The sequence below is a fragment of the Phodopus roborovskii genome, unplaced genomic scaffold, assembly GCF_943737965.1.
Source record: "Phodopus roborovskii unplaced genomic scaffold, PHOROB, whole genome shotgun sequence".
NCBI lineage: Eukaryota > Metazoa > Chordata > Mammalia > Rodentia > Cricetidae > Phodopus > Phodopus roborovskii.
This window is the reverse complement of record NW_026125281.1, coordinates 31,945,813-31,965,603: the sequence shown is the minus strand read 5'-3', so window position 1 is coordinate 31,965,603 and position 19,791 is coordinate 31,945,813. Positions and strand designations below refer to the sequence as shown.

The following is a 19,791-nucleotide window of genomic DNA, read 5'->3' as shown; positions in this document are numbered from 1 at the left end:
CCAATAAGAGTAGATAACAGTAAACAATAAAACTCAGGGCTGAAATCAATAAAATAGAAACAAAGAGAAGAATACAAAGAATCAGTGAAACAAAGAGTTGATTCTTTGAGGAAATCAACAAGATAGACAAACCCTTATCAAAAAAAAAAAAAAAAAAAAAAAAAAACAAAACAAAAAAAACTAAAAGGTAGAGAGAAAATATTCAAATTAACAAAATCAGAAATGAAAGGGGGGCATGTCAACAGACACCAATCATTAGGTCATACTTTAAAAACCTATACTTCATAAACTTTGGAAATATAAAAGAAGTGGATAATTTTCTTGATAGATACCACTTACCAAAGTTAAATCAAGATTTGATAAACAATATAAATAGGCCTGTAACCCCTAAGGAAATACAAGCAGTCATTAAAAGTCTCCTAATCAAAATAAGTCCAGGGCCAGATGGTTTTAGTGCAGGATTCTACCAGAAATTCAAAGAAGAGTTAATGCCAATACCCCTCAAACATTACACAAGATAGAAACAGAAGATACATTGTTTATTTTATGAGGTCACAGTTACCCAGATACTCAAACTATAAAGAGATCCAATAAAGGGAATTGCAGACCAAACTCCCTTATGTACATACATGTAAAAATGCCCAATAAAGCACTTGCAAACTAAATCCAAGAACACATCAAGAATATCATCCACCATGAATATGTAGGCTTCATCCCAGAAATGCAGGGATGGTTCAACATATGAAAATCTGTCAATGTTACCCATCATATAAACTAAAAAAAGAAACAAACAAAAGTCACATGATCATCTTATTACATACTAAAAAAACCTTTGACAAAATCCAACAGCCCTTCATGATGAAAGAATTGGAAAGAGTAAGAGTACAAAGGATATACCTAAACATAATAAAGGCAATTTATAGCAAGCCTATAACCAACATCAAATTCAATAGAGAGAAACTCAAAGCAATTCCACTAAAATCAGGAACAGGACAAGACTGTCCACTCTCTCCATATCTATTCAATGTAGTAACTGACATTCTAGTGGGAGCAATAAGACAAATGAAGATCAAGTGGATACAAATTGGAAAGGAAGAAATCAAAGTATCATTATTTGCTGATGATATGATAGTGTTCATAAGCAAACTTCTACCAGGGAACTCCTACAGCTGATAAATACTTTCAGCAAAGTGGCTGGACATAAAATTAACTAAGGAAAAAAAATCAGTAGCCCTCCCATATATAAACAATAAAGGAGCTGAGGAAGAAATAGGGGAAGCAACATCCTTCACAATAGCCACAAATAATATAAAATATCTCGGTGTAACTCTAACCAACCAAGTGAAAGACCCACATGACAAGAACTTCAAGTCTTTGAAGAAAGAAATAGTAAAATATATCAGATGGAAAGATCTCCAATGCTCATAAATTGGCAGAGTTAACACAGCAAAAATGGCCACCTTACCAAAAAGTGGTCTACATATTCAATGCAATCCCCACCAAAATTCCCACCACAGTTCTTTACAGACCTTGAAAGAACAATACTCAACTTCATATAGAAAAACAAAAAACCTGGGATAGCCAAAACATTCCTGTCCAATAAAAGAACATCTGGATGTATGTTCAAGCTGTATTACAGAGCTATAGTAATACAAACAAACCACGTGGTATTGGGGTAAAAAAACCAGACATATTGATTAATAGAACTGAATCAAAGATTCAGGCATAAATTCATACATCTATGGATACCTGAGTTTTGATAAAGAAGCCAGAAATACACAATGGAAAAATAAAATAATCTTTAACAAATGGTGCTGGCCTAACTGGAGTATCGGCAAGTAGAAGAATGCAAATAGATCCATATCTATCTCTTCACACAAAACTCAAGTTCAAGTGGATAAAAGACCTCAACATAAAGCCAGATACACTGAACCTAATAGAAGAGGAAGGGGGGCAGATAGCCTTGAATTTATTGGCACAGAAGACAACTTCCTGAATGCAAATAGCACAGACACTAAGAATAACAATCAATACATGGCACCTTATAATCCTGAAAAGCTTCTGTAAGGCAAAGGACATTGTCATTCAGTAAAACGATAGTCTACAGAATGGGAAAAGACAACTCCACATCAGATAGAGGGCTAATATCCAAAATATATAAAGAACTCAAGAAACTAGACATCAACAAACCAAATAATCCAATTAAAAATTGGGCTACAAATCTAAACAGAGAATTCTCAATAGAAGAATCTCAAAATGGCTGAGAAACAAAGAAAATTTCAGCATTCTTAGACATCAGGGAAATACAAATCAAAACTACTTTGAGATTCCATATTACTCCTGTCAGAACAGCTCAGATCAAAAGCACAAATGACAGCTTATGCTGGAGAGGATGTGGAGCAAGGGAAATACTCCTCCATTGCTGGTGGGAGTATAAACTTGTACAGCCAATATCAATGTGGCTCTTTCTCAGAAAATTGGGAGTCTGTCTACTTCAAGACCCATCTTCAAAGATGCTTCATCCTGCTGCAAGGACTCTTGCTCAACCATGTTCATTGTAGTTTTTTTTTTTTAACTATTGCATTATTATTTAATCTAATTGCACACAAAAAAATCTGAAACCACAACTCCTCCAGATTTTTAAGAGAAAGGGTTGCATACCTCCATATTCAACTGTGCATATGGTAGATTTTACATCATGATGGATCAGTTTGGAATCCCATGCAAGACCTCAAGTTATAAAATAAAACCAATTTTTAAAAGTTTGTTGAATGTTTTCATGCTGAAAATAAAAGCCACATAAGAGTTACAATATACCACACTGATTCTACTTTAAAATGTCAGTATCATCATCCTGAACTGGCTTCAATTCCTAAAAAAATGACTAACTCTTAGAAGGTGACAACCGAAGGAAAAAATTTATTCACTTAACCCAGTGACTCTTAATTATGCTTCTTACAAAGGAAGAACTATATAACCAACTGCTTCCCCTGGGATGAGAACAACTTTAACAGTGGGTTCACTCAACTGACTGCTATACAATTATGCTAGTATTTTATTAATCCAAAAGCACTTTACAAGAGAATATAAGTATGGCTTCCAATAGGAATGTTATCCTTGGACTTGATACCAAGCTCACAGATTTGAGTGTGCAAGGAAAAACAGGCTTTTAAGTTAGACAACAATTTGTAACCAAAACTTTAATCCCAAGGATTCTAACAAACACATTACAAATGACAGCATGAAAAAGAAATCTTGCACAGTAACTCAAAGGTTCAGCTCTACAATGTACCCTTACACTGATAGGACACTGGTAACTTAAAGTCTTCCATTTCCAAATAAAGAATGTTACAGCTATGTGTCCATATATAGCAATCAGTAAGGAACCTCTGAAAGCCTTCAGGGTGCAATTCTCATTCTTTATCTGTTAGCTGGTGTTCACTAACAGTTTTTAAAGACTGTCTATCATTTTACCCACAGCTCCACACCATATCCCAGCGACTTTATTCCATTTCCGCCAGTGGTTTCTGTATCTTTAGCACATCACACTTTAACTGGGCAGGATCTAGGTTTATATCAGTCTATGAAAACTAAAGTTCAAAGCAAAATTGAACAGCTAAAACATCTTTTTTCTTTTTTTACTTTTTTAAAATTTATTTTATATAACCAAGTCCATTTAAATGAAAACAAACATTTATAGACAATATTTGGGAATTTGGGCATCGTTCTTTCCAAACTACTTCCTGCTGGTAAGGGGCACTGTCATGGGGGATTCTAATAAGATGCAGAAATCCTGGCTGTAGTTTGTAAGGCTGCTTTGTCCAGCTGTTTTGAATGTAGGATCACCTGGTACTCTGTTTCAGGCGGTCTGGCTTGATCAAACCACATTAGTCTGGAAGGAATCCACAGCTTTTCATTTTCTGTGGAAACAAAAATAGAAATCCTTTTCCCCAGTAACTTGTCCTTGAACTTAAATTTTGGAGTCAAAGCATGTTTTTATTTAATTTATTATTTTACATATCAATCCCAGTTTCCTCTCCCTCCCTCTTTCCCTTCCTCCTTCCCTCCCTCCTTCCTTCCCTTTTACCCTCTCTGCCCTCTCACATGCACTCTAACCACACTCCCCTTCCATCCCCCCACCCCAATTCCATATGTAGGGGAATGCCATCCAGCTGGGGTCATGTAGATCTGACAGGTCATGTGAAGTAGGGATTAGGGCTTCTCTTCTGTCTCTAGATTAAGGCAGTTATCCCTCCATGGGGGATGTGTTCCCAAGGTCCTTTTGTGCACCAGGGATACATCCTGGCTCCACTGTCTGAGGTCCCTTAGACTGCTCAGTCCTTCTGACTGAGACCCATATTCAGGGGGGCCTGAGTCAGTCCCATGCTGGCTTCCCAGCTATCAGCAGCTAAAACATCTTTAAAATGCACCAAGATTATGAAGTCTCAAACAAAACTTGAATTTCCTGTACATACTCCTGTCAAATGAAATTATTTCCTGTATACCACTTTTTTTTTTACCAAGCTGTTCTTCTTCTTCCTTTCATTTGACCTAGATTGGCTACCAGACCTAGAGAAGGACTGAGATGGCTTCTGGTATCTCTCCTGAGACAGAGACCTTTCTCTTCTCCTATCTCTAGAATGTGACCTGCTCCTTCTTCGAGAGAAGCTTCTCCTTCTTGGAGATCTTCGACATGGTGGAGGACTCCTCCTATGGTAATCATCTCGAGGGCAATGGCCCCAAGAGGGCAGTGGGACACAATTGTGACTTCTTTTTTCACCATTTGACAGATCCACTCTCAAATGGCAGCCACATAGTGTTCTTCCATCCAGCTCTCAGACAGCATCAGCGGCATCTCGGGGATCCTCAAATTCAACAAATTCAACAAAGCCAGGAAGGTTCTGAGCAACCCACACACTTCGAAGTGGTCCATAATAGCCCAGAGCCAGTTCTAGTTCAGTCTTTTTCCCATTGTTTCCAAGATTACCTACATATACCTTACAATCTAGTGGACAGGAATCACAATGCAGTTCGAGATCCTGGGTTCAAACACTGAGGCTCAAACCCTAACACACTTTAGGATCTGCTTCAGTAGATACTCTCTGTTCCCTGGCGTCCACGAAATGGCCTCATTGCAGCTTTATTCATAAGAGCCAAAAACTGGAAACAACTTACATACCCCTTAACCAAAGAATGGATATGGAAAATATGTATTTACACAATGGAATATTACTCAGCTATTAAAAAAACAAAAACAAAACATCATGAAATTTGCAGACAAAACTAGAAAACAACTAAAAACAAAATCATCCTGAGTGAGGTAACCCAGATCCATAATGACAAGCATGATATATGTCCTTATGATTAAACATTAGCTGTTAAGTAAAGGATAATTATGCTTATGCTTTATCCACAGAACCAGAGAGGCTAAGTAATAATGAAGGTTCAATGGGGGAGACACATAAATCTCCCTGGGAAGAAGAAATAGAATAGATTTTGTGGATGGATGGAGGAGGATGAAGATGGGAACAGGAAGGATGGAAATAGGAAGAACTAAGGGAGAAAGTACTGGGAGAGGAGACTTTAACTGGGGAGCATTTGGAGGTGATGTGGAAACCTAATGCAGTCAATAGAACCTATTCTTGCTAAAGAGATGTACTTTGCAAGGGGGTTTTGATGTAGCCATGCCTAAAGCTTTGTTGTGATGATTGTCCTGGGGAAAGTTTTTATTTTTTTCCCCCAATACATTACTGTGTTTAAATGTGAAGAAAATGCATCAGACTCCAGAAGTTTTTGTCTAGCACTGGTTACTAAAGTTGGGCTTAACCTGAGTTTCATTCTTTTTTTTTTTTTCTTTAATATTTTTTTCTTATTTCACATATTGATCCCAGTTCCCTCTCCCTTCCATCCTCCCATGCTCCCCACAGACGCCGCACATCCTATCCCCTATCCACTCTCCAGGGAGGGTGAGGCCTTCCATGAAGGATCATCAAAGTATGTCAAGTCATTTGGGGTAGGGCCTAGGTCCTTCCTGGATCCATTGTCAGAGGTCCCATAGACTGCCCAGGCCTTCTAACTAACACCCACGCTCAGGGGATCTGGGTTAGTTCTATGTTTGTTTCCCAGCTATCAGTCTGGGGTCCATGAGTTTCCCCCTTATTCAGGTCAGCTGTCTCTGTGGGTTTCTCCAGCATGGTCTTGCTCATCTGCAACTGTTTTCCAGGAGTTCAACTCAGTGTTTAGCTGTGGGTGTCTGCTTCTGTTTCCATTAGCTACTGGATGAAGGCTCTAGGAGGGCATATAAGGGAGTTATCAATCTCATTACCAGGGAAGAACATTTAAGGTAGCCTCTCCACTATTGTTTACATTGTTAGCTGGGGTCATCCTTGTAGATCTCTGGACATTTCCCTAGTGCCAGATTTCTCTTTAAACCTATAATAGCTCCCTCTCTTACATCACCTAGATCTTTTCCCTGCTAGCCATATGTTTGCAGGGAGCCCTCAGTCTTTCATATTGCATTCACTGTAGCTTGTAAAACAAAACTGAAGATAAGAGAAGCAAAGCATCCTGTCACTAGGTCTCACCTCTACCTCAGCTCAGACCAATGGGTGATCCTCAGACTGCTCTCAAATTCACTGCTCCTCAGACTCACTCAGACTGCTATGCTCTCCTCGACATGATTAGAGACTCCTGAGACTTCAATGTCTTCATATCCTCAATGTGTCTGGAGAATGTGTGCCAGCTCTGAGACCCTGTTTCTGTCTTAAGTAATTCTCATGAGTCTTGGGATTTAAGATGTGTAATCCGAAGTGCTGAGATCACCTCTGTGTGAGTTGTTTCTCTTTAGGAATAGATATATTTCATGTAGCTTGGTGTGGCCTTAAACTAACAGAAATCCATCTACTTCTTAATCCTGAATCCTGGAATTAAAGGTGTGTACCACCACTTTGTGATCTCCATAGCTTGAGGCTGACTTTGCTTTCCAAATCATGAAGCAAACTTTAATAAATCATAAATAATATATTACCACAGTAGCATCCACATTTTGGTGCCATCCATTTACATCCTCAGTCAAGTAAACTTCCTCTCTTCCTGAGACTTTTCCTGCCTTAGCCCAGGCTACCTCTTTATTTCTGATATTTCTAGGCCATCTCTTTGTGCTGGCGAGATACAAGCAATAGTCATTTTGAAAGATGGATGTGCAACTGAGAAAATGTCCCCACCAGATTGGCCTGTGGGTAAGTCTATGGTGCATTTTCTTGATTGGTGGTTGACATGGGAGGGCCCTGCTTACTGAGGGCAGGGCTGCCCCAGGCTGGTGGTCTTGGGTGCTATAAGAAAACAGGCTGAGCAGGCCATGGGGGAGCAGATCAGTAAACAGCCTTCTTCCACGGCCTCTATGTAAGCCTTCTGCCTTACTTGAGTTCCTACACTGACTTCCCTGGGAGTATGTACTATTGTTATCTGGACACTGAAACTAAACCCTTTTCCCTGCTAGCTGCATTTGGTCATGGTTTTTAATCATAGCAATAGAAATCCTAACTGAAATGATTTCTCTCCATTACTTTTGAAGATAGCTAACTCCTGTTCCATCCTTGTGAGAGGCCTTAGTGTGAATGCTATAATACAATACAATACAATACAATACAATACAATACAATACAATGTGTCTAAGTCATTCTGTTTGGGCTGAAACGTGGATGATATTCATGCCGCCATATCTAGAACTTCTTGCCTGATACAGTAAATCTCAATAAAGTGCACCACTAAGTAGTGGTTTTGAGAGAAATTTAGATCACATTATCCCCTTGAAATGTGTGATAGACACAGCACCATGTAGGAATGTCTTCATAGGTAAGCAGGCCTGACAGCATTACCTCCTATTGAGAAGGGTATAGCAGGCAGGTATCTGTGTTGTGTTTTAATCCTTCAGTTTGTAAATAAATTATTGTCTTAGTTAGGGTTTCTATCACTGTGATGAAACACCATAATGAAAAGCAACTTGAGGAGAGTTTATTTGACTTACACTTTCACATCACAACCCATGACCTAAGGAAGAAGTCAGGGCAGGAACCTGGAGGCAGGCTTAATGCAAAGGCCATGGAGCAACACTGTTTACTGCGTTACTCCTCATGGCTTTTTCAGCCTGCTTACTTACACACCCAAGGGCCATCAGGCCGGAAGTGACACCACCCACAAAGGCTCAGATGTCTCTCATCAACCATCAATCAAGAAAACTCCCCCACAGTCTTGTGCATAGGCTGATACTATGGAGGCAGTTTCTAGGTTGTGTTTCTCATGTCTCCAATAAGGGATAACTTGTGTCAAGTTGACAAAACAAAACAACAACAAAAATAACCAAAACAATTACCCTCCATGACAAAGGAGAAGTTAAGTTACAGATGGAGTTAATGTTGCTGATCTAAGGACTTTAAAATAGAAGGACAGATGTTAGTAGAAAGGGCTTTGCTAAAATTCAGGTGTGATTGAGAAGATGTATTGAGAAGGGTGAAGATATTATCCTGGACCATTCAAGAGGCCTAAATATAATTAAAAGTGTGAGAAAAATGCAGAAGAGACAACCTGGGAGACAACAGAGTGAGAATGGCTTGACCTAAAGTTTTTCTGGATGTGAAAATATAGGATGGGTCTATTAGCAAAGCAATGTGTGCAAGCTTTGAAAGCTGGCAGACAGAAACAATGTCTGCTAGAGACCCACAAAGGAAATCATTCTATTGACATTTGAGATTAAGTGTCCCATATAGAATTTGTAGCCAACAGAGCTGTTATGTAATAATGTAATGAATACTGTTTCAAGCCTCTATGTTTATGATAATTTGTTATAGCAACAAACAAGACTTAACACAAATTAGACAATGAATGTTAGCCATGCCACAGACCCACTATTACTGGGTAATTACTTCTTTCAGCTCAGCCCTTATTCAATGTCTTCAAGCCACTGGCTCTGCTATGCCAGCCATGATTCTGCCTTTGACCCTTTGGTTTGAGTTGCATTGGATATTGTGATGTTTGGGAAGAGACTTCCCACATAGACTATTCTTCTACCATCATGCAACAGAGTCTATTTGCAGGTACCCAGTCAAGCTACCCCCATTGTATCTCTCTTGAGGACAAGGGGACCTAGCTAGTCATTGCTACAATCTAGTTCCTTTCCTATCATTTCCCACAGAAACCACTGTGTTGCCGTGTTCATGGCACTTAAATCCTACATTTTATGGTGGTCCTTGTTGTCTCCACGAGGAAAATCAATGCTTCCAAAAAGAAAGAACTCTTCCTGTTACCTATTTCTGCAGAATAAGGCCCAAAAACCTCACGATGGCATTCACAGCTTGTAGAGTTTTGCCCAACCTCCTTTTCTAAGGATATTTCTCAGAATGTTTCCACTGATGTTTACATTCCATACACAATAGCATCTAAAACTACTTTGCATTTTTCTGCTTCCTAACTTCTTTACATTCATCCATTTATCCACCAACTATGTACCATAGTTCCTGTTGTCTAACAACCTACATCGAAGGGTCATTTAAGTGGGCAAGAGCATGAATCTGCCACTGAAGGACTCATGCTCTATGGAGGACCAGAGAAACATTGAAATACAACAATGGAAAGAAGGGGATCCGTTTCAGGTCGAAGGTCTAGGCTGTTTTTCATTCTTGTGATTCCTTCCCCTCCTCAGATGCAACCATAACTCAGAGAGAAGGAGCTATGGGAGTAGAAACCTGGATCTCAGCCACAATTTTTAGTAGCTAGTTTCTTGGTCAACGGAGGTGAAACACCAATCCTTCATTTACTCACAAAGGAAAAGTTAATGGGTAATCGTCTTAGAACTGCATCGGTGAGAGTTAACAGTGCTGTGCAATCTGAAAAGTGCCAGATGCAGATGTTTCCAGGTTTGTTATGAAGGCTTCAGAACAAGCTACTCCACTGGAAGCCACTTTGCTATAAGGATTACTTGATTGTATATTGGTCATGGAGCAGCAGACTCAGAAAGGGCTCTTTGCTCTACACTTTCTGAAAGCAGGACATAAGTGAAGGCGATTCTGCTCCCCTCAGAGAAGGAAAACAGACCTTACTGCTAGACACAGAGTCATTTTTGGGAGTCTACCATAAGAACAAACCTTACCAGAATTACCCTTATGTTATGATAAAGCACGTGGCAGGTGAGGGTGACTGAGGGGGAGGGACAAACATGCCAGGCAGAGTTTAAGTGAGAAGTTTTATTAGAAAGGAGAGGGAGGGGGAAGGAAAGAGAAAAGAGGTAAAGAGGCACAGAGACAGAGAGGACAGAAGAGGAAGACAGGAAAAGTTCTGTCTGCCCCAGGAGAACCTCTGGGGAAAAAGAGCAGAAAGAGAGAGTAAGTGGGCAGGGGTCTTTCTTTTAAAGGGGTCCTTTGCACCTGTGCGAAGACTTTGCAATCATGGAGCCCTGAGCTGACCAGGGTACTGCCTGAGTGCATTCTACCAGGTGACAGGGGCAGGCTAGCATAATGCCTGAATTCTTCCACCTTATCTTCTATTATTTTCTTCCAAATATTTATCCTCCACCCACAATTTACTGCCTCAATCCTTTGTTCTTTATCTTATCACCTTTTCAAAAATTGTCATTCTTATGATACATGCCACCCCCTCCACCCCCAGGATTTGTGCTTCACTCCTAGAGCAAGACATCTGTTCACATAAACATTAAAACAATAACATCACATACAATACATACAGGTTTCCTTCTGCTAATAGTATCTCATCAGTTTAATATAGGAAGATCACAAATAAGTAAATAAATAAGCATTAAGTAAAGTAAATATTAAATAATTAAGTAATTAAATAAATGAGTAAATAAACTAAGAAGAAAAAGATACAGTATAAAAATTCTTTCTCCCTCTTTTACATTTGTTTAAATAAAACCCGTTGTTTATGATTCAAGTCATAAACCATTTCTATTTTTCTTTAACGTTTTACAGTGCAGGTTCCACTCTATTCTTTCATTTGAAAGCAACGTACGATGACATAAACCTCCAGAAAAACAGATAAAACCTGAATGAGTGGACTCTTTAGCTGCAGTGAAATGGACAACCATGAACTCCTTCTAGTGCAAGAACATGACAAGAACCTTAGAAGAAACCATGTTTAACTTAGCCTATTTTTTTATGTTGTCAAATTGCCCAACTCAATTAAAAGGAGTTTGAAGACTAACTTATTAGCTTATGATAGAAATGATCAAATCCAGCCAAATGAGTCAAGCTTAAACAGAAAATGACAAATTTGTTGAAATGAAACCAAATGCTAGCAACAGGCTCTGGACTGTCTCAGGAGGCAAGAGCTTTCTTCTCTCCTCTCTTTCCTTTTCCTTGGCTGCCATGAATGATGGTTTCACAGGATGTTTGTTTACTCCTGTAAACAAAAGTGTTTGCTGTCTTCTGATTTATAGTGGTGCTATGTGCGATTTCCAACTCACAATGCTACAGTTCACTTAGCATTTTAATGTCTATCTCCTGGGCGGCTAGTGATACATATTTCTATACTTTTTTTTTCATTGCTGGCAGTGGCAGTAAAATAGCAATCCCTTGGTCACACAGTGGAACCTAACTCTCTACAACGAACAACCTGTACTTCTAAGCTATGGTGGGTGTTGTTTGTTGTATTAAGTGCACTTTCAGCTCATGGTAAAAGACCCCCAATTGGTCATTACATTCACTGTTAGGAAGACACTCTCATCTTTATTTCTGTGGGGACTCAGAAGGAGCCTCAACAGGGTCTCTTCCACTGTTCACTATGCCTGGGTTTGTCAGTAAGGCTGCTAGAACAGTAATGGTTTAAGAGATTTCAAGCAGAAAAGCATTGGTTCGGGGGAACCAGGGAGGAGGACCATGATCACTTTAAAAACAGAAGATAATCTGTGATTTAAGCATAGAAGATCTCCAGTCCTATGCCAGCATTCTGAGACTTAGGGTTGTATTTGGATAGTTTCTCAATTGCAGGTCTATTTTGCTGAGAGGTGGGAATTAGTGAACTTCCCATTAAGAAGAGTTAAGGGGCATCCTGGGTTCTGCAGGGCTTGTAGCTACATCCCTGGATCTTCGCTCTGGATGCCAGGAGCACCCACCCCCTCTTCAGTCACAGAAAAGGCAATGACCACTTCCTAGAAGGAATTATTAGCAACAAATGTAAAAGTAAATGAAAAGAAAAAGGCAGCATGGAGGCTCATTGTGTTTGCAGGGAGAAAACTATCTCGTGTGGTTCCAAGAGTGGGTTGGGTAAAGTTATTAGAGCTCTTTGATAAAATATCTTTAAAGCAACTTGGAATAAAAATTGAGGAAGCTACAGGTTGGTAGCTTCTGCTAAGCAGACAGGCTGAAACTGGGGATGATTGTGCTATTCTTGACAGTCTTTATGACCTAGTTTTTATCTCTAAGCTGATGTGGCCTGGGAAACATTAGCTAGATTTTAATGAATGAATGATTTTAATGAATGAAAAAAGGTAACAATAGGATTTTTTTTTTGGTTAGTGGCATCCTTAAGTTCATGCATTACTATGTTGAGGTTAGAATTTTCAAAGCATCAGTTACATTACTCTAGAAATGAACTTTCTGTGCAAACTGAACCCACACAGATTGTTCTAATATGAGAAACTAACATTTCAATGTATCTCCAGGTGTTTGACTTTAATTCCAAGATGGGTGGCCTAAACATAAGAGAAAGATTTTTAAAAATAAAGCCCAGGAGATATATTTATATTAAGGAAGTTACTTGTGACTTTGTAAGAAGGTTTATGTCATTAAAGAGATCTCACCAATTTGATTTCAAATGAATGAGTTGACTTCAGGTGATTTGAAGCAGTAATAGGGAAGAAGACATAAGTGAAGGGGAGGGTGTAAAGATTTCACTAGACCTAAGATAAATGATCAAGGGGTGTTTATTGGGGAACACTTAGATAATAATAAAGAACCATGAAAGCTTTTCTTTGCCCTTTGGATTGGACCCACTGACCTAAGAGAAAGAACCCTCCAGAGAGAAACCAGAAGCTTCTTTTTCCTGATTCTGTCCACCTGAAGCCATGCCCAAAGGGGCTGCTACACATAAGAAAAGGAAAAAGTTCAAAGGAACAACAGTTAGTTATCTTGTTGCTATCACAAACACAACTGAAGATGGAAAGGTTCATTTAGGCTCACAGTGTAGGGGGTACAGTCTGTCATAGCAGGGAAGCCACGGTGGCAAAACTGGGAGGCAGTTGGTCACAAGGGTCCACAGCCAGATTTGGGAAGAGATGAAAGCCTGTTCTCAGCTCGTGTCCTCTTTTCTGTTCAGCCCACACTCCAGACCATGGGTTGTGCTGCCATATTCAGGGTAGCTCTTCCTTGCTCAGCTAAACATCTTCATAAATACACCCAGAGCTGTGTTCCCACAATGGTTCTAGATCTCATCAGGTTGTCAGTGAATATTAACCATCACAATTATGCCTCTCGTAGATGTGACATATCTTTGTTCGTGTGTGTGTGTGTGTGTGTGTGTGTGTGTGTGTGTGTGTTACATGTATGTGTGTGAAGTTGTGATGTGTATCTGCATGTGTGGGCATTCATGTGGAAGTCAGAAATGAACATCAGGTGTCTCTGCTCTTTCTACTTTGCTTTTAGAGGCAGAGTCTCTCACTGAACCTGGATCCAGCAAACTCCTGAGACAAGTTCTGTTTATACCTCCCCAGTTATTGGTGCATGCTACCAAGTCCAATGTGATGGTTATATGGTTGTCAATTTGACTACAACTTGAACCAACTATAATGCAGAAATCAAGACACCCCATGTGAGATGTTTTGCTTGGTTTGAAGGGGGTGAATCCAATTCTAATTCAGACTTTTGAGGTAGAAAGACAAACATCTTTAATTCGGATCTTGAGAAGGGAGGGCATATTTAATGTGTGCTTGGGCCATACCTTCTGCTGGAAGTCTATGTAAGGACATAGAAGAAGGAAGCTTTTGCTTTTTACCTGCTTGCTCTCACCTTGACAGCACATCCATTCCTTCACTGACATTGGAGCCTACTTTTCTGGAATACTGAAGACCACCCGAGGCATACACAGAGCAATTCATTTTATACATTATGTTGCTGTTAGAGAACCTTAAGTATTAAACTCAGTTTTTTTGAGTGCTGGGGAGTCAAACTCAGGTTTTCATACTTGTGTGACATGCACTTTACTAACTGAGCCATCTCCCTAGCCACCAAACACATCATTTTAGTTGATGACATTCTATTCCATATCCTGAAGTATCATTTTTATTACAAAGTGCAAAATTCATTTAGTGCACCTCTAAAAGTCCTCATAGCCTTCAGTAGTCTCAATATTGTTCAAAATTCTAAAGACCAAAGTATCTTTGGATAGTCAAGGCAATTTCCATGATCCTCTGTATAATCAAACAGAAATTACTCACTTCTAAAGCACAATATCGAAGAATTAACATTCCCATTCTAAAACAGAAATGGAGCATATGAAAGAAAGATCAGACCAAAACTCAACAGGGAAGGGAAATTGTCAATAGTGTAGATTCATTCTGGCATTTGGAGCTCATGATGTCTGAGCTACGAAAAGGTTGGGTAGTCCTGCCCTTCCAGATCTACTGCCTGCAGTACTCACAACTTCTCTCTTGTCCAGGCTCCTCTCCGCACATAGCCATCCTCAACAGATGTCCCATGGTAGTAGCACCTCTAACATCTTGGAATTGTTGCAACCTGGGCTTCATCTTCACACTTTTATGCAGTGGTATTTTAATATGTCTTTATAGGGATTTTGACCCTTCCACATCTTGCCAGGCTTAATGACCATCAAAAGCCTTGATGCAACCCTATATGACTTCACACTTGTGTATTTCAGGCCCATAAAACCGGTACCATGCAGACAGTGCTGCCAAATGCACTTGAGCAGTATAGCCAGCTCACTTGAACTATGGCTGCAGTGGTCCTGGTCCCTGCATGCCTGTTTTGGAGAAATAGTCCTTCGTGTGTTTTATCTTCAGCAGGCAACTTCTCATAGACACTATCAGTTTAGACTCTCTCTGTTTAAATGGATTTTCCCAAGTAGGAGCATTTAATGTTTAGCCTTTTGCCCTTAGTGCATCTTTCCTATTTCCTCTGTGCAAAACAAGGGTTTCTTTTTGAAAAGCTATGTACATATGCATTTATTTTGTACATATGCATTTATTTCTATGTGTATAGTGTGTTTGTATGCACATGCATGTGTGTAGTGTATGTGTATGTGTATGTGTATGTGTGAGAGAGTTATAGCACATAAGAGACAGACAGACAGACAGCAAGAGAGAGAAAGAGAGAGAGAGAGAGAGAGAGAGAGAGAAAGAGAGAGAGAGAGTTATAGCACATAAGTAGAAGTCAAAGGACAATTCTCTCCTTCCACCATGTAAGTTCCAGGACAGGATTCAGGTCATTGGGTTTGGTGGCAAGCTGTACCAGTGGTGATACTCTCTTTAACAATTGTAGCTGCTTCTTTCCATATCTTTCAGTTTGCAACTTCGAACTCACTCATGCTCCATGTTTTTCTTGGCTTACAGTTTTAGGGTTACATTTCATCATGGCAGAGACAGCATGTCTGTGGGACTGATGTGGCTGGTCACACTGAATTCAGCTCATTTCTCCTTTTTATTCAGCCAGGAATCCCAGCTCAAATTCAGGGTAAGTCTTCACCATTCATAGGTAACTCCCCAAAGTGTGTATCCTTGACAATTCTATTCCCTACAATGAAATTTAATCATCATAGGCAATAATAGAAACCCCCAATAAGCCTCTCTTTAAGAGTTAGAGAAAGTGAAGAGTTACTAGTTTGACAGAATGACACCCTTTGCTCTTTGCTGCAGATGATTTCACTGTCACATTGGAAAGTCCTTCTTCTCCATCCCACATGGTCCTGTTGCTCTATCCCCTCACCTCAAACTCAGCATAATGTATGCTCATGACTTAGAATGAGATGCTTCTGGAATCTCAAGTCTTTTTTTTTTTTTTTTTTTTTTTTTTTTTTTAATTTTTTTTTTTTTTAAAATTTAAGTTTGAAACAAGCTTGTTTTACATGTCAATCCCAGTTTCCTCCTGTTCTCCCCTGTCCCCACCCAACCTCTATCCCATCCCCTTTCTGCTCCCCAGGGAGCAGACTTCCATGGGGAGTCCTCAAAGTCTGTCATATCATTTGGAGCAGGGCCTAGGCCCTCCACTATGTGTGTAGGCTGAGGGAGTATTCTTTTATGTGGAATGGGCTCCCAAAGTCCATTCACATACTAGGAAAAATACTGATTCATTAACAGAGGCCTCGTGCACTTCCCAGTTCTTCTAATTAACACCCACATTTAGAGTCTGGGTTGGCCCTATAATGGTTTTCTAGCTATCACACAGGAGCCCTTGTTCAGGTCAGCAGTTTATGTGGGTTTCTCCAGTCTGGTCTTGAACTTTTTGCTCGTCACTCCTCCCTCTCTGCAACTGAGGAATCTCAAGTCTTAATGAAGTAAAGTTACTAGAGTTCCTGGTCCCTAAAAAGCTCAGGTATTTGGATTTCCCTTACCAGTCCTTCATTTCTAAGAACCCTAATATTAATTCATTCAATAAAGCACTGTCTTACTTATCAAAAGTAGTACTATTAAAGTGCATTAGTTTTAAAATTCCATATACAAAACCAGTGAGGTTAATCAGCTAGACCATGACAATGTTAATTAGTAGTAGGCATTTCAAAAAACTTGTGTCAGTAGAGGGGTGGCATCAGAGAGGACTGATAACATATCAGAGCAAGCAAACAAATCACACCTTCCTCTCAATCTAATGAATTTCAAAAGCTAGGCCTGAGAGGAACAGCAAGGGCTTGTGTTCCCAGAAGGAGAAGGAGGAGGAGAAGGAGGAGGAGAAGGAGAAAGAGAAGGACATGAACGCATGAAGAAAGGGAGAATAGAGCCTATTAACTGAGAATACTGGAGAGGCTTCTTTATGTTGGATTACGGGAAGACACAAACAACTTCATAAAGGACTGAAGTCTTTATGGCCAGGCCAAGACTAAAGTCAAGAATCCTTGGCAGCAACAACACTGGCATTATAGATACCATCTGCCACTGTGCTATGTCACCCTCACCTTTGTTCAGCCTAGCACAATTTGTCCCCGTGCTGGAGAGCATGTTAGCTTTCCTTCCCATTGGCATTCCATTGCAATCTAGCTTCCTGCAGGGGAGCATCTCAGAGTGTTGTGACATGGGCTCATCCTAAACCTACCATTAGTGAAGGGCCTGGATCTGAGAAGAATAGTACAGTGCCAATGGTAATATTGTGACAGGGCTCTCATATCCTGTGTAAGTAAGACTGGCTGGAACAAGTGTGACATCTACCTGTTTCTTTCCAAACCAGTAAAATACAAAAACATACAGTTATTCATTTAACTCTTTCATTCTTTCCTTTCTTTTGTTTACACAAGATCATATTTTTAACCCTAGATTGCATTATATCCATTCAACTTTAACCTAAAAATGTACTCAAATATTTATGAAAACAGTGCGAAAAGATGTCTCTTTGTTTTTTACACAGCTATTTATTATTCCTACAATTGGCCCGAGATAAATCATTTCGTTCATCTTCATTGTTCAGCCACAGACATCTAATTCTTCATTATCTTTTATTTCTTCATATCCAAGACTAAGGTCCATCTTGAATATTACCACGTTTTCATGAATATCTTATGCAAGTCTTTGTACTTTTGTTTAAGGTAGCCTTAGGATTATTCTTAGAGGCAGGGTTGTGGGATCAAAAACTGTATGAATTTAAAAAATGTGTTTTTTTAAATGTGAATATTGGCAAACTGTCCTATAAAATGTGTGCACCTACCTGTATCCTTATATAGTTACATTAAATCATATTCTCCCTAGATTTGCATATTGCTGTGTTGTTGATTAATTTGTAGTTGCAGTGACAAAATACTCAGCACAAACAACTTTCAACACAAAGGACTGGGGTGGAAGAGATGGCTCAGTGGTTAAGAGCACATACTGTTCTTTTGGAGACCTGTGTTCCCTTTCCAGAACCCACACCCAGAGGCGCACTACTGCCTGTTAATTCTAGTTTCAGAAAGCCCAAGGCTCTTTTCTGGCTTTCTCAAACATTGTCACTCCCTCCTCCAGACACATACATCTTAATAAAAAAGGAAAAGATTTTTTCTTTCACCTCATGCTTCAGAAGTTTTTGTCCATGTTCAGTTACCTGTGCTGTTTCTGGGCTCTGGTGAGGCAAATACAGCAGGTGGGACATGGAGGAGCAGAGCTGGTCTCTTAGTGCAGCCAAGAACAGGGAAAAGATGGTTCCTGGGACAAGATACATTTCATGGACATGCTTTTACTAGCTTTCCTTCTAGAGCTAGGCCCAATCTACTAAAGCTTCCAGAACCTCCTGAAATAGCACTACCAGCTGGAGACCCAGTCTTCAATACATGAGCCAGTGGGGATATTTTATATTCAAAGAATAATATTGTCTTTTTTTATCTTTGCTAATCTTGTAGGTGGAAGTGAATAATTTATTTTAAAAATCTTAACTTGCTTTTGTAATGTCTGACACTCCCTCTCATGTTTTGTTTGTACCTAGTTAGAGTTTAATAAAAATATATTTTTAAATTTCTCATTGCCATGTCTAGTTGATGGTGCTAAATTGGTCTGGAAACAATGAATAGCATTTGGTGCCAGAGAAAATATAAACATAAAACATTTTAGCAGAAATACATTTGTCTTGGAACATCCAGTCTTGAGTGATTCTGGATCTTTATATATAGGATGAATTAGCTACAAAATGTGGAAGTGTGGAAAGTGTGGAAAGAAGTTGAGGTGCTGACAAGGGTTATTTTATATATTCGACTTCATAACTTTAGACTGTCAGCCAAACATCAATTCTGAGTTTGCCATAATTAGTATTGCTCTTTTCTCTGCTGGAGTTCAGTTATCAGAAATATGGCTCATTGATTATTTAATCCTCATGACAGAAGACTATGGTGCTGGTTCTAAGAATGACACCTACTCTCTCACTGAGAGAAAAGTGGCTCCAAAAGGCGTTCACTCCGTGGTTGAATAAGGAACTTTGATATAGTTCTCCAGTATAACATAGCTTTGAAGTGAAATCTGTCTACAAACAAGTCTGACTTTCTGATTCTCACAGTTGTTAGAACATAGATTGGCAAATAGTTTATGATAACATATTATGGTACAGTATTATCTTGTTCTCTGGCAAGTGGATAATACATAGATGGAAATATAAAATGCTGCCCCTAAAAATGTATGGAGTATAAGAATAAAATGGAAACATTTGTGGTTTAACCTCAACAAAATCTAGGGCACCAAGGAGAGTAAAACAAGGTTCCTTAGAGTGAAATAAAGTTCCTTAAGACCCAAATAAAGTCCTTAATATGCTCCAGGGACAGGGGTCCAGCTCTCTGGGTTTCTAGCTCCTCTAATCCACTACTCATTCTCCTGTTCTGTTTGCTAGCCACCCAAATGTCTACACTTTTCTTTCTTAAATCTTGGAGCTATGATCAAAGCTTCCCCCCTAGCTGCAGGAGGGTTCTAAGGTCCTAAGTGAGGACAAGTGGAAGCAAGAACCAGAATGTGGAGTATGGAGATGGAGGCCACCCACCTCAGCGATGGTGACACCCTTTTCTGAAAACTGCTGTCAGTTTTCTGTCCTCTTTGGGCTTCTCTAAATCTTGCTGACTTCTCAGGCTTGTGACCTAGGGATGTCTGCTATCAGTTTTTAAGCTCATGATAAC

At 39.5% G+C, this 19,791-nt stretch overlaps 1 pseudogene; it reads right to left on the bottom strand.

The window, feature by feature from the left end:
- Positions 1 to 4,526: 4,526 nt before the first annotated feature.
- LOC127233062 (serine/arginine-rich splicing factor 3-like) lies at positions 4,527 to 18,359 on the bottom strand (annotated as a pseudogene).
- Between the last annotated feature and the right edge of the window lie 1,432 nt (positions 18,360 to 19,791).